The following is a 14,714-nucleotide window of genomic DNA, read 5'->3' as shown; positions in this document are numbered from 1 at the left end:
ATTGCAATATTTTCAGAAAGAAAATCTTCAACCGTTGGCAATTCTACATCCAATGTGCTCCAAATTTTGAACTGTGATGGAAAAGTACTTAATACAGATTCCCAGACTTACATATTTCTGAAATGTAATGAGAAGAAAATGTTCAAACATTATATAAAGTGATTTAATCATTCTTGGCAAGCCATTGCTCATCTTACACTCTCCTATGCATTTAGGATTCACTGAAGCCTTTCCTTAGCTGAGTTCCATTAAGCTCATCTTATGGGCAAGTTCATTCCCACCGCAACCTTATGTAGGACATTTCTGCTTGGAAGACATATTCCGGCCAATATTTCACTCCAAAAGAAATATTGCTGTACAATTATATGACAACAGAAGTGATCAGTAACTAGTCAATAAAATTATAGGAATCTGATAATATTATTCTCCCATTAATATTTTGAGGATTTTTAATACAGAATAATAGAGGGAATGAGAAAGATAACACAATTCCATAAAAATATTGGGTTTGAAATGAGATAAATAGTAATTTTATTTGGGTTATTTTTTTAAAAAGCAACATCATAAGATTAGCAGGTTTTTCCCCCAAAAAAATTAGATGAGGACATTTAGTATTAGAATAAAAGAAAATGACAGACAAATAAAATATTTAGAAAAATAGAACAAACAGAACATTAATAAATAGACAAACAGAACATTTAGGAAGTTTAGGCTTAAAATTTGGAGTCTGGGATCTTTATGATACTGAATTAGGAAAGCCTTCTCTCTCTCCTAAGTGGTCCTTATCTTAAACAGCCATATGGCAGGTAAGTTCAACACAGTCATTTACAGTGCTTTTTTTGTAAAAGAAAAAGGTGCCGGCACTCACACGTGTCATACAACCCGCCTTGCCTACCCTACAAGGTTCCATCCAAAAAAGGTGCTGGAACTCCGTTCTGAGCGTTCTATGAGAAAAAAAGCCCTGGTCATTTATATCAGTGATTCCCAAGCTTGGCAACTTCCAGATGTGTAGACTTCAACTTCCAGAATTCTCAACGATGGGTGTGCCAGCTGGAAAATCTGAAGAGTTGAAGTTCACATATGGAAGTTGCCAGAGTGGGGAAGACTGATCTACTGGTATGTATTCAGAATACACAACCCTATTAAATTAGATTTAAATTCTAATAGATGAGAAATCAAGCTAATTGGTTTGGGATACCAATTTTTTACGTTCCTTTTCCACTGCATGTACGTGCTTGTTCACATCTGTATTTATACAAACTGATAGCATTGAGGGATGTCTTGTTCCTGTCAGTCAAGAAAAAGTCTACACATGGAAATCATTGCATGATTAAAAAAAAAAAAGGCCACGTAGCACAAACCTCTAAAGATATTTGTGGTAGGGCCAGCAGTTTCTTTGTTTCGTCTGGCAAGAGAAGCCAAAAGGACGCAGCAGTGTAGCAAGGAAGAGTGCCCTTGGATTTGAAACCAGTTTTGATGATAAACTCCGGGGGGGGGGAGGAAATGGCACTTTTCATAAGAGGAAACTGTTGCCATACTGTTGAATAATGAATTCTGCATCACTTTGCTGCTGCTGCTACTTCTGCTGTTGCCATCTCCTGCAATATGTTGTCTACAGAAGGATACTTTCACAATTCTTTCAACACTGATCTCTCTTTATTATTAGTGTCTCCTTTATATGGACAGTTGACATAAATCTCTGAATGAGAAAAAAATGCCAACAGAGTGGTTCGCGGCTCGAAATACTTAATTAGAAGTTGGAATGACAACTTTTTAAATCTTTCAGCATGCAGAAAGGCACAAAAATGTTACAAGCTCTTGGACATATAAAGAAGGAAAATGCTCCAGCAGTGATATAGAAGCTTACACAGTGCTATTAAATAAGTTATTTTTTTCATAAACATTATTGGGTCAACAAGGCTACAAAGCTATTTCATTGCATGAATTAGAGAAGATTTGTGTCAGGAGAGAAGATTTTAGTTTTTATTTATTTATCTGTTAAATTTATTTGCCTCTTATCTCACTGTGCGGCTACTCTAGGTGGCAATATTTACTACTTTTAATTACAGTAGTTTGTAAAAATGAGTCCATCGCATGGTATTAGTATTAAGTATAATGTAAAGAAGGATATGAAGTACATGTGGAATGTCAAATTTCTGTAATATTGAAACAATCTTGTACCTTTAATTAAAATTTTCCACATTGGCTATGTTTAAGGCTGACATTTAGTTTGGATATTCTGAAAAGGCTTGTTTCACTTATAGAAATAATCATTTCCAAGAAAGAACAATGACTGGGTGAGATGAACTAGCGTCTTCCAGCCCATGTGTGAACCAGCAGACTTCAAGACTGACTTTCTTCAGTCTATCTACAAATTGGGTTGCCACCCCAAACAACCGGCTTAAGAAGCCAGGATGCCACTGTATCTGTTTACGAAGGCTACCCAACCACAAAAGATGACAATGATTCCTAAGGAAGAAAGGAAGGGGGAAAGAAAAGGGGAAAAGATCCAATGTTCTTTGGATGAGATCATTGGAAAAAGGCGTCTTTTTTAAAATTGAGTATGTGAAGCATGTTAATTGGAATAATTATTTGTTGGGCTTTGCTGGAATTCTTCCAACTTATGCCACTTGCAAAAGTGATACAGAGAAAGCAATCAATAAAGGTTCACCACAACTAATTGTGTTAATGTGTAGTCCTATGATTATACATATGATTTAAAAATTACAAAATTAGCAGCTTAAGGGTTCATCTAAATTGAGTATAGTAACTGAGTATAAAAATCAGTGAAGCCCTGGACCAACATAATATCTGAAATCCTTTCAAAATCCGTGTGTCACTGCTTACTGCCACAAGCTACCTGCAAAAATAAATACATTTAGTGTATATATGAGATTGAAATCTGTTGTAATTAGTAGCATGGTTATGATTTCTGAGGTGAAGATTGTACAAGAAATTGTGTTCCCAAATGTATTTTTCTTTAATGATTAATCATTTATCAGTTGATACAATGAAAATTAAGTGCACAACATTTGTAATTTTCTGTCCCCTCATTAATATTGTATGTTTGTGTTACTTTTTCTTTCTTTTCATTGCTTTTGCCCCTTAAAAACATTTAATTTATTTTTAAATTGAATAGCATTGATCCTGGGTTTAGGCTAGTAAATAGTGTAATCATTGTGATTCCCTGTTTTTTATAATTACGTTATCATCAGTCCTACCTTTACTCCAGTGTAATTGTACCTGTTTCTTGCAAACTGAGAGACATAAAACAAATGAGAAAAACTATGAATAGGTCCCCTGGAATTCAAGATGTTTAGCTTACCTTGATACATTTGAGTGGTGTTATTCCTGGTGATTTGAGATTCTCTTACGCTACCTGCCTCTGCAGTGAGGGAGGAGCTATTTGATCAAATCGTCTTGGTGACTGATGGACCAGGTGATGTTCCAAGAGAATTGGGGGTTTTATTTGAGGCTCTGCTACATGGTCCTGCTGAGTCCCTGGCCACTGCCTGGAATCAGGTGGTGACTAAGGCCTTGGATAGCCTTGGAGGATCACTCCCAGGATTTCTCATGGTTTAAAGAGTTGTTGAGGGTGCTGAAAAGGATCACCAGATGTCTAGAACACCTCTGGAGGAAATGAAGGGACAAATCCAATTAAACATAGTTAGAGCTGCTATTAAGACCTGCCTTGTGGCAGTAAGAGTGGCAATAAGAATTTCTCCATTCTTATTGTGTCTACAGGGGGCCACTCAGTGGGCCAGTTTAGGGAATTTTCCATGCCTCCAGCCAGGGCTTTTTTTTGTCACAGAACGCTCAGAACGGAGTTCCGGCACCTCTTTTGGATGAAACCTTGTAGGGTAGGCAAGGCAGGTTGTATGACATGTGTGAGTTCCGGCACCTTTTTCTTTTACAAAAAAAGCACTGCCTCCAGCAGATAAAATCGCTTGGATCCACTCTCATTTATAAGCCAAGCCTGTTGCAGTTCTCTTAGAATGCCTGAGGAAAGGTCTTAACCAGTTGTCTGGGAACAGTTTAATTCTGTTGGACTCAAGAAAATGGACAAGGTCCTCAGGACTGTAAGTGTGGTCACCTATAAATTAGATGTTTACCTCCTGGTTGGTCAAGGCTGCCTGGGAGGTGACATGTGGGTGGGAAGTGGTTAATTCATCATTGAGGGAGGAGATATTTCTAAACAACACTAGACATTAATGTTGTGGATAATTAGATACACTTCAGTAGTGAGATAGGTATTGTATAAGGTAGATAGATAGATAGATAGATAGATAGATAGATAGATAGATAGATAGATAGATAGATAGATAGATAGATAGATAGATAGACAGACAGACAGACAGACAGACAGACAGACAGATATTTAGATAGAGATAGATAGAGAGAAAGAGATAGATAGATGATAGATATTTAGATAGAGATAGAGAGAAAGATAGATAGATAGATAGATAGATAGATAGATAGATGATAGATAGATAGATAGATAGATAGATAGATAGATAGATAGATAGATAGATAGATAGATAGATAGATAGATGCAAGGAAGTAGCCTTGAATTCTTACAAGCAATCCATTTCCATTTCAGCTATTTCCATTGTGCACCACTGTTTTATCTAATAGATTGTTAAAAACCTACTCTAAATATAGAGTAGTGTAACTGCCTAATGATATGTTTACATTCAGCTAGGGGGGGGGGAAAGTAAGTGAAAAGAGTAACAGTTAACAGTGTCACCTCCTGTTGTGCCCAAACTGTGAGATGTGGAAACGAGAGACAGCAGTCTGCACAGAATAACCAAGTAGCTGATCCATGGAACCAAAGGCTCAGCCCTTTCGTGCCTTCAGCGTTGTAACCAATGCCATGCACAATCTGCACGTCACCAAAAGTATTTCTGCAATAACTTACGTAGGTAATTGTAATTAGCCATACCGATAATAAGCCCAAGTAATATTAAGATAGATTTAAATATTATTACAGTTCAAGGGAAGAAATGTTAAAGTAGATGGACAAAAAGAGAATTATGGAGCTGCATATTTGATAAGGAATACAATATTCAGTGTCTCATTTTGGAGATGCCTATGCCCTCTATACAAAACGAATGACATTACAGGCGATATATGCTTCGTTTGGTCTTCCTCCTGAGTTCTTTGTTGCTGTATAAATTGGTTAAAATACTCTGTAGGAAGAACACTGAAGCCGTGCAGGAAGTCCTTGACATACAACCATTCGTTTAGTGACCATTTGAAGTTACAAAGGCACTGGAAAAAGTGACTTAGGGCTGTTTTTCACATGACCAGCATCCCCCATGGCATCACATGATCACAATCCGGGCTGTTGGCAACTGACTCATATTTATGAGGTCATGTGACCAATTTTTGCGACCTTCTGACAAGCAATAGGAAAGCCAGATTCACTTAACAACTGCATTACTAACTTAACAATTGCAGTGGTTCACTTAACAGCTGTGGCAAGAAAGGTCATAAAATGGGGCAAAATTGACTTAACAACTGTCTCAATTTGGTAATAAGTTGAGGACTACCTGCACCTGACCCACTGTTTCTACTTCAAGCACACACAAGTACTTATTCTTTTTTTTTTCTTCCAATGGGGCTGAAAGTAAAGCACTTCTGCAGTTTGCATAGGCAATAATAAATAAATAGGTGGCCACTAATAAACTAGTCCTGTCTATTTCTCTCTAAGGAGAGGAAGATCCGCAGTCTTGCCTTGGCAAAAGAGTAGTATCTAATATCCATCTTTTAATGCAGAGTTTCACAACCTTGGCAAATTGAGGGTGAGTGGATTTCAATTCCTAGAATTCTCAGCAGTGGCTTAAACTTAGCTGTGGAATTCTGGGAGTCCGTATACCTGGAAATTGCCAAGATTGGGAAATCTTGCTTTAATGGCTATTCTAGCCCTGTCCAACCATGGTGAGATGCAGAAGTGAGAAGACAACCTTCATGTCATACCTGCCTCGACTCCATAGTTGCACCTGCTGTCGTTCGAAGTTTGTCAAACAGCAAGGGAGGGAGGGGAGGGAGAATTCCTAAGGAGAAGGGAAGCTCCAGAACGCATGAGTGCCTTCTGTTGCTGGCAAGACGTTAGACACCAAGGTCAAGTTATGAAATGTTTGAGCAGCACAAAGAGTCTTTTCCCAAAACAAAAGAACTGCACCCAGTTGGTGAACTATGAACTGTGGGTAGCAGTGGCGTAGCGTGGGTTGTCAGCACCCGGGGCAAGGCAAGTAATTTGCGCCCCCTAACCTGTGGATTTTAGCACTCGAGTCTCTTCCACTAGCTCAGGAATTCTGGGAGTTGAAGTCCATGAGTCATAAATGAGCCAAGGTTGCCTACCCCTGAGTTAGGTTCAAGGCAAAAAAGGGTCTCTGGAGAAGAGGGAAAATGCTAGTTTAAAACTGAAACAAGGCAACTTTAAGGTGCCTCAGCTGTGATTTAGGATGAGACAAAGAGAGGACATGGCGTTGAAAATGGTTAATGGGGCATGTTTGTTCCACTCTTAGTGGATGTCAAGATAAACCCCACGAGAGAATGACCTTACAACAGATGTGAATAGGCTTGGACTACGTTTGTAGATTGAGTGCATACATCACATGGAGCGATGATGGGCTTCATCAAGATTTATGATCCCATAATTGGCTAGTTTTCTCCATCTTGTCCTAAACCCTGGATACCAACCACGGTTTATGGCTTAGCATGTGGTGTGGGGTGACCCAACATGTTAGGCAACAAACAATGACTTCCAACTTACAATGCCTCAGCTTCCCAAGGTTATTCCAAAGCCGGAAAAGCCAACCAACCCACCCTGCAGCTTTGCCTGCTTAGGCTGAACCCCAGGAATTCATACTTGCTGCGGCGCCCGACCTATTTTCTGCCCAGACGCTGCTTATCCACGCTACGCCACTGGTCCTAACACACCAAGCAGACAAAGGAGGTCCGATTTACCCCTTCCCCGCGAGGTTAGAAAACTCCGCCACATTCCCTAGAGCAGTGTTTCCCAACCTTAGGAACTTGAAGATGCGTGGACTTCAACTCCCAGAATTCCCCAGCCAGCCGGCTGGGGAATTCTGGGAGTTGAAGTCCACGCATCTTCAAGTTCCTAAGGTTGGGAAACGCTGCCCTAGAGGAAGAAATGTCTGCTTGGGATTCTGCTGCAATTACCGCAGGAGAGCCACCAGCCACGCAAGGCAGGCTCAGGCTGGGGGGGGGGCGGGGGCGGGGGCAGAACGGAAGCCTTGCCCTATATTCCACAATTAGAACAAGGCGCATTCCGCCAGGCCGCCCCTCCCCCTCCCTGGTTCCCTTCGGAGATCTCTTTTTTTCTCTCTCTCTCTTTTGCGCGCGCCCGCGCGCAGCGAAAACCAGCTCAAGGAAGATTTAAGTTTGCCTTCGGGAGACGCAATTCCGAGCAGAAGATACACCCAGGAGCGACGCCCCTTTCAGCCTTCTCGCCGTCTGCGGGCCTCATTCTTTATTATTACCAGGGGTCTTCAAGCTTGGCCCTTTTATGACTTGTGGACTTCAGCTCCTCTCAGCCTGGCTGAGGAATTCTGGGAGCTGAAGTCCACAAGTCATAAAAGGGCCAAGTTTGAAGACCCCTGTTTATTACAAACGGCGAGCAGCGCTGGACACTCCGCCAAACAGTTCCGAGGGCTGGTAAACGACGAGGTGTGCTGCAGCCCCCCGCCGCGAGTCTACTGCAAGCCACAATCGAGACCACGTGTCTCTCGGGACAAAGGGGCGGGGTGTAATTATTCCTGTTATTAAGAGAACAAAACGGCTGTTACAGATACGATTGCACGCTGGGCAGCGCGCGTGCTTTTAGTGTTAATATGGTGTTGCTGTCACGCCAAGCCAACTCTGGGCAGCCCTTGGGGCTCCCTGAGCAGCTCAGTGTGAGCGCGCCCCCCCAGATGTTGCGCCCGGTGCGGCCGGCCCCCCCTGCACCCCCCACGCTACGCCACTGGTGGGTAGCCCCGAGGGGGAAAGGGGATTTTGCCTATGGGGCTTGCGCAGGGAAAAAAAATCCCAGAACTGGCTTTGTTTCTGCTGTACCTAGGATGGATCTTTCAATAAAGCTAAATTATTAAAGCTAATAATTTAAAGGAGCTGAGAGTTTCTTTGGTTGAATGTACCAAATGGGGAGGTTGACACTGCAGTTGTGCATATGCCCTTCAACTGATTTTTTAAAAATGAATTAAAGCCATCTTGGGGGATAGAAATGTCAATTTTCTTTAGTATTGATTTAATCCGTAATTTATATTATATTGCTGGATTGTAATGGGTGACATATCTGATTCATTCTGCAACTGGCTTCCCATTTTGGTCACCAATTAGAAAAAAAAAAGATGTAGAGACCCTGGAAAGAGTGCAGAAAACAGCAACAAAGATGATTAGGGGGCTGGAGGGTGAAAACAGATGAAGAAGGGTTGCAGGAATTTGATTTGTCTAATCTAGTGAAAAGAAGGACTAGGGGTGACATGATAGCAGTGTTCCAATACTTGTGGGGCTGCCACATAGAAGAGGAGGTCAACCTATTTTTCAAAGCGCCAGAAAGCAGGGCAAGAAACAAGGGATGGGAATTAATCAAGGAGAGAAGAAACCTAGAGCTAAAGAGAAACTTCCTGACAGTGAGAACAATTAACCAGTGGATCGGCTTGCCTTCAGAAATCGTGGGTGCTCCATCACTGGAGGCTTTTAAGAAGAGACTAGACAGCCACCTGTCTGGAATGGTATAGGGTCTCCTGCTTGAGCAGGGGTTTGGACTAGGAGACCTCCAAGGTCCCTTCCAACTCTGTTATTCTGTTCTGTATTCTATGTTAAATTTATAGGGGCCTAAGTACAAATCTGAGAACTATGACACATTTTCACTCTTACTTTGGATTTGAGTACTTTGAGGGCAGCTTAAATGTTCTTGCCGTTATAGACAGGAGGCTCAAGACAGACCTAGATCTTCTTTTTTGTAACTAATTACTTTTATTGGAGTTTTCATAGACTAAAAAAGAGATAAAGGTAAAGGTTCCCCCGCACATGCGTGGTAGTCGTTTCCAACTCTAGGGGCCGGTGCTCATCTCCATTTCAAAGCCGAAGAGCCAGCCCTTGTCCAAGGACGTCTCTGTGGTCATGTGGCCGGCATGGTTAGACGCCAAAGGCGTACGGAGCGCTGTTACCTTCCCACCGTAGTGGTCCCTATTTTTCTACTTGCATTTTTACGTGCTTTTGAACTGCTAGGTTGGCAGGAGCTGGGACAAGTATACAGACTAAAATAAAGCTAAAAGCAAAAAAAAAACAATTTTGAAAGGTGCAAGACAAAGGAAGAGCAAGGGAGAGAGCAAAAGAGAAAAGGAAAAAGGAAAAGAAACAAAGATAATAATAAAGAAGCTTTTAAATTTCATCACACAAAGCTAACATAATAACTTGACAGTTGTAGACCTTTTAAGGGTGTTTTCTGAGACAGAACTAGCTTATATATTCCCATTAGAAAAAGGAATGTCATATATTCTAAGGCATTTATTGGATCTGAACTGCTTAATTCCATTTTGTTGCCATATCTTTTTTTTTTTTGCTGATAAAGTCCATTACTTTATGGTAATTTATTGCTAAACTTTCTATTACACAATAAATAGTAACAACTCACATTGCTGCTCTTATGCTGATAAAGATTGTTAAGAAAATTGCTATTGTGCAATTACAAGTAATCCTCAATTTCTGACCATTCACTGATGTTACAGTGGCACTGAAAAAAGTGACTTAGGACTGGTCCTCACACTTATGACCATTGTAGCATCCCCGCAGTCACATGATCGTGAACCAAGCACTTGACAACTGGCTCGTATTTACAACTACTGCAGCATCCCAGGTAGCTTGACTGCCGTTTGCAATCATCTCAACCTGTTTCTTACAGTTTCAATGGGGAAGCTGGCAGAGAAGATCACAAATCGTGATCATGCAATGACTGGCTTAACAATCACAGCAAGAAAGATCATAAAATTGGGTGTCTCGCTTAACAAGAACATTGCTTAACTATGAATTTTCTGGTTTCAATTATTCCAGACTTAACTCAAGAACTAACTGTATCTATATATTATGATTATTAGCTATCAGCTAATTTAGAGGGATGGAATTATCTTCCTATTAGAAGATACATAATGCAATTTATGTTTAAACAGAAGGGGAACTAATGTGCAGCCCTGCTGAATCTCTTTTCAGGTTGGAATCTGGTAAATGACCTATTTAATTAAAATAATATTAATTTAAAATGTTTCTTCATCACTTCCCATTAAAATAATTCTGAAATACTTTAAAGTAAATAACTTTAAATCAACTGGATGAGTTAAATAGCTGATAGAGACTGTGGTACATTTCATCTCAGATCGTCTGCTTAACCAGGCAATACAATACACTTCATACAAAAGAGGCATTAAATGTGCCTACTTCTCCAACTGTGTATTTCATACATTTCAGACAACAGAGTATGCTTGACCTTGCAGCTACTGCTTCGGATTAACTAAATAGTCAGTAAACCTTTATTTTTTCAAGATTTACTTTCTTGCATGATAGGCTCTCTAACACAGCTTGTGCTGCTATTTAACTGCTATCTTACTTTCAATACTGTGTTTACCTATAACCAAAATCTTTGCATTTCATCAGCATTTTCTATCTCAGAGAAGGGGAGAAAACAAAGAGATAATTATAAACTGTTTCACATATTGTTATACTGATATTCGACATGTGCACATCTCTCTCTCTCTCTCTCTCTCTCTCTCTCTCTCTCTCTCTCTCTCTCTCTCTCTCTCTCTCTCTCTCTGCAGAAAAAGCACTACTGTTGTGGAGATAGCACCAGGTGCATGAGGGTGACCTCACATACACACCAAATCGGGAGCTGACATCCATCACACTTTGAAATTTTGGATTTCATCATTTCCTGATCTTTCTAAAGGGATCACAGCACCTGGCCCTCACAGCTGTAGTTCATTTAGAAAGCAATTTAAAAACCGAGGAAAAAAGCAAATGACATCTTGCTGCCTCAGCCTTGTCATTAAGAATAGCAGAATGGCCTTCATTTATGAGACACATGGCAAAGAATTAATATCTTTCAGCGTTTTCTCCAATAGAGATTACAAAAGGTTTGAAAAGAGAAGTAAATATTTAGCGCTGCGGCTGACTTGAGGAAGGGGGGGTGGGAAGCATCCTTCTTTATTATGCGGGGGGGAGGGATAAAGAAGCACAAATCTCTATGTGCTGTGTGCAGTTTATTATATGTTCAGGTGCTATAAACACTCAGTGATGTGGCCTTGATATCTTAAATTGATATCCCTGTTTTGCCCTCTTCTGTAGCATTGGATATACTATACATCTATATAAGACGCATTCCCAAATCTGGATGTGTAATGCTTTGAAATTTAAAAATAGCAAATACTTAAATATTATTTTGCTAAATATTTTCTCTGGTTGTTATTATTGTTAATACTGTGATTACATTGAATTCATTTATGTGATTTATAATTTATGGCGATGCTTTAGTGCTCCTGGAGATGCATAGCTAATCCTATTGCCTAAAGCCCAATAGTGCTGGGCAGGTGCTATGCAGGTTCCCTATGTCTCTCTGCCAGCGTGGATGCCAAATTGGATCTGGTGGGTTTCCAGATTGCCCTGGAGGATTTTTGAAGCTCACTCCGCCAATTCTTCTATCGTAGTTCTGGTTACTCATTGCAGAAAAAAGTTGACCTGAGTAACATTTGATGCAATTGCTTCTAAATGCCTGCCTTCTTCAACTGAACACAGAAATAGCAAAGACAATGCATTAAGCATAGATAAATAAAACTAAGGCTTATTTACTTATTTTGACTCCACTCTGTGGAAGTCATAGTGGCAACACTGTATACTTTCTGATACTATTGTATCTGTCTAGGGCCATACCTTTTACCAATAATGGCCACTTTATAGCCACCTACTACCCCAATCAAAGTATTGCTCTTTCAGATTTCTGGAAATGAGGTGTCTGAATCTTCATTTCTCAAGTTTGTTTGAATGAATTTCACATACTACAGTTGGATAAGGTGCCTGTATTTCTTCAGCCTACTTCTTTGAATTAGTCTGGCTGTATAAAAACCAACCAAGAAGATTAAAGACATGGACTCTGGTGAAAACACTATGGAAAAAAGCCCTCAATATATGGTGTTGTTGGCCTGGTATCAAATTTATCATATTGACTGGTTAAGAGAACAATCAGAGATGAAATGTACTACAATCCTGTTCTAGTCCTGGTACAGAGGAAGAAATTATCTAGATATTACTAAGGATGATTCTCATCTGGATTTAGAGCAGACATGTCAAACACAAGGCCCGGGGGCCAGATGCGGCCCACGAAGTGGTTTCATGCGGCCTGCGAAGCCATCCTGGAAACAGTGAGGGAACGGCCCCCACTGCCTTGGCCCTGGCCCAGAGACCCTCCTTCTGCCAGAGACCCTCAGATATGTCCCACTCCTGCCCAGGGCCCCATAGGCACCCTTGATGCGTAGAGCTGGCCACGCCCACCCAGTAGGCCACACGCACTCTAGCCACGCCCAGCCAGTAGGCCACGCCCACCCAGGCCACACCCACCCGGCCCCCTGAGGGCAACCGCAATGCTGATGCGGCCCTCAGTGAAATTGAGTTTGACACCCCTGATTTAGAGGATGGAGCTCATAGTTTTCACTACTTTTATCAGCTAGAAAATCATGTTATATTCAATCTATTCATAAGTATCAATAATGTGCTGGATTGATTGCCATTACATTGAAGTTATCTCGCAGAATTCCCTAGATTACCTGAGAACAGTTCAAAGCTTCTGGAAAAGATGCTGAGATGCTTTAAAAATTGGAGGGTTTTATTCAGTTACATATCTCCTTTTTCATGAATCTTCTGAGTGGCCTCTGAAAGTGTGCTGAAAATGATGATGTAGCTAGATAAGAGCTAGCAACTGAAAACTTTGATCTTGAGGGATCTGCTTGCTTTTGATCATCCTATTCTTGACATGGGTCCAATCTCCTTGCAGAGGCAAGTTCACAAGTGGGTGAATAACTCCTAGACCCAGATGTTTGCATAGTCCAAGTAACAATCTGATGAAAAAAACAGAGTAAGCAGAGAGCTATTTGCTAGCAATTCCCGTATCCTCCCAGTCTGATAATGTGGTTTTCTGCTCCTTTTGCTCTCTGAAGATGATATTCTAATACCATCATCTCCTCTGTCTCATATATATAAAAAACTACACAAGCATCCCTTAAAGGGTACAGATGGATTCTTCATTTTCCTAATTAGGTTTATGTCATTATCCCAGAAAATAAATGTAATTTAGGAGCACTTTTGGCTCAGTTTAGCCTGTTGCTAAACAACTTTATGAGCCAGAGTGTGTTAATGACCATAGCAGTACAACAAACTGTAGGACATGTAATATCCACAACACCTGATGTTTGTGTTACATCAGCATGGAAAAATACATTCTTAAGATTCATACCAACTCAGCTATGGACATTGAAGTCCTTAAAGTCCCACAAAAAAGAGGGAAGTGCTCAGGAACTTTATCCACTGAGAGAAGCAGTAAATGTTCCTTCATGTTTATCTAAACCAAAAGAGAGATTGATTTAAATGTGTTGTTACAGTCTTGTCCAGGTCCAACTGAGTTTAACAGCTTTTTTTTTTTTTTGCAAAATTAGCAAAGTACTAGTTTTTGCAAAACTAGCAAAGTACTCCTCCCTCCTATATCTGTACATGGCAAGTTCATCCTTGATCTACATGATGGAATAGAAATGCTTAGCCAGATAGCCAGTAGACAAACATCAACAATAAAATCATCAACAGAGAAAGTTTTGGTTGCAACTGATTCTAAATATTAGATAAGACAATATCAAGTGTCACCTTTCTACACAAGGGTAGAAGGGTCCAGAGACCTTTTAGATCTTGAATAATAAGGCCATACTGAAAGCCTTTGTCCCAAAGCTGGTCAGGAGGAAAGTGAGTTGATCTCATCTGAGAAAATTGTAGAGGACAATAGAAACAGTTATAGCCATTTTTCTCCACAGATTTCATGTCATTTATAATAACTTCTCGCTCCCCCCCACTGCCCTTTTCACCTCTTGTGAATTCAAGAAACTCTACACAATTTAACTAAGTCTTTTGTAACTCTTTTCTATTGGCAATGAGAATATAACATTCCCATGAAGAATCACAAAAACGTGATGAGTTCACAAAGGGGAATTTTCAAGGGCAACTGGCAACAATCCAGTTGCTAGCCAGCTGCAACAGGTTTTATAATAGTGTTTTTTTAATATTGTTGATTATGGAATTCCAACATTGTCCTTGATAGGGAAAGAGAATATTGCAAAGAAAACTATTGGGGAATCAGCAGCAAGAATACGACTGTCCATCTGAGCATATGCATAATCCATTTCTCATCTTGTTAAAGACTGACATTGGCCTTAATATTAACATATAATGTGGGGTATGCCACAAACTCTCTTCACTCCATTTATTTCCCATTCTTATATGAGATTTTCTATTTTTCTCCCAGTGGTAAACCAGGTTTCTGTGCATTGCTATTAGAATATATGATGATTTATTTGGCCATCACATCTGTTGCTAGCTGTCACATCTGCTGCTAGCATGAGAATATAGTTTCCTTTGTTAATATGAAGCCAACATATATAGAG

This window comes from Vipera berus (assembly GCF_964194415.1).
Source record: "Vipera berus genome assembly, chromosome: 1".
NCBI classification, from domain to species: domain Eukaryota; kingdom Metazoa; phylum Chordata; class Lepidosauria; order Squamata; family Viperidae; genus Vipera; species Vipera berus.
The sequence above is the reverse complement of the archived record's forward strand: the minus strand, read 5'-3'. Positions refer to the sequence as shown.